Consider the following 1782-nt stretch of genomic DNA (forward strand, 5'->3'; position numbering starts at 1 on the left):
AACCTCCTTTCTCACTTCCCGGAGCAGCCTAGGATAAATCTGGTATGGCCCCAGGACGAATCAATCTTAATGTTTGCCAAAACTTCCAACACATCAACTTCATCAATCTTAATCAGATCAAGCCTGTATCCCAGTTCCTCAAAGTTCGCATTCACAACAAGTTCCCTTTCCTTGGTGAAAACCAAAGCAAAAAACGCATTTAGGGCTTCCCCTATCGGCTCAGACTCCATGCACATGTTCCCTACGCTATCCATGATCGGCCCTACCTTCGCCCTTATCACTCTCTTATTCCTCACGTATGAGTAAAACGCCTTTGGGTCCTCCCTAATCCTTCCTGCCAATCCTTTTTCGTGCTCCCTTCTGGCTCTCCTCAGTCTATTTCTGAGCCCATTCCTAGCAAGCCTGTAATCCTCTAATCATGTAACCTAGCTCTATAACTCTGTGGAATACGGAATCGCTGACATTCACGACCCGTTGTTTGAGGCAAACACTCCCTTCTCCGAAACCATGACCTCCTCTTATGAGGAAACGAGGTGAACACAAGGGGTCAGGATACAGTGACTGGCCCTGATATCAAAGCAGTATTTAACCAAGGATACAATGAAAGAACCTGAACAAAATTGTACTGATTGGAAATCAGTGTAAACCGCCCTTTGGTTCGAGTGATTTGAAACACAGAGCAAGATGTTTGTGGTCTGTGGCCGATAATCCTCACAGTCCCAGGACATCTGTTCAGGAGATCCGCAGCGAAGCTCCCTTGGCACAAACATCTTCAGCTGCTCCATCAATGTCTTTCCCCCATCAGGTCAGAAGTGGGAATGGTCACTGAAGATCACACAATGTTCAGAACAATGTGTCAGCCCTCAGGTCCTGAACCAGTCTGTCTGTCCATGTGCAGCAAAACCTGAACAGCAGTCAGGCCTGTGCTGTTAGGGTTTGGGTCACATTCATGTAACAGTACGGCTGCACACGGCACATTTCTCCAGTGAAAGGAGGAGCTCATTCAATACCTCAAGCTCACTTCACAGGAATATGAAAAAGCCATTCAACCCATCAATACTACTGCATCGGAAGAGGGATAGCCCATTCAATCCCTGCAGCTTATCACACATGAAGAGAAGGAATGCAGTGTTACAGACAGACCACAGCCCCTTAAAATATTTTAATGCAGTAGCCTAGATCCAACTATTTTCTAATTCTAAAGGCAAATGTGATGTAACTGTGTGAAATGTGTCCAGTCAAACTACCTGATGTTATCCAAAACAGTTTATTTAAACACTGTCATTAAAACACAATGAAAGAAAGAAGAAGAGACTGGGCCTGGTACGGTCTGGAGACCGGACCTGGTGTGGTTTGGACACAGAGCACAGTGTGGCCTGGAGACTTGGCCCAGTGCAGTCTGGAGATTGGGCTCAACGTGGTCTGGAGACTGGCCTGGTGCAGTCTGGAGACTGGGCCAGGTGCGGTCTGGGGACTGGGCCTGGTGTGGTCTGGTGATTAGGATCAGTGCGGCCTGGAGACTGGGCCTGGTGTGGTCTGGAGACTGGGCCTGGTGTGGTCTGGTGATTAGGATCAGTGCAGTCTGGAGACTGGGCCTGGTGTGTTGTGGAGACAGGGCCCAGTGTGGCCTGGAGACTTGGCCCTTTGCGGCCTGGAGACTGGATCTGGAGACTGCGCATGGTGCGGTTTGGAGACGGGGCCCGGTGCAGTCTGGTGATTAGGCTCAGTGCAGTCTGGAGACTTGGCCCAGTGTGGTCTGGGCATGGTGCGGTCTGGAGACTG

Source organism: Chiloscyllium plagiosum, chromosome 8, assembly GCF_004010195.1.
Source record: "Chiloscyllium plagiosum isolate BGI_BamShark_2017 chromosome 8, ASM401019v2, whole genome shotgun sequence".
Classification (NCBI taxonomy): domain Eukaryota; kingdom Metazoa; phylum Chordata; class Chondrichthyes; order Orectolobiformes; family Hemiscylliidae; genus Chiloscyllium; species Chiloscyllium plagiosum.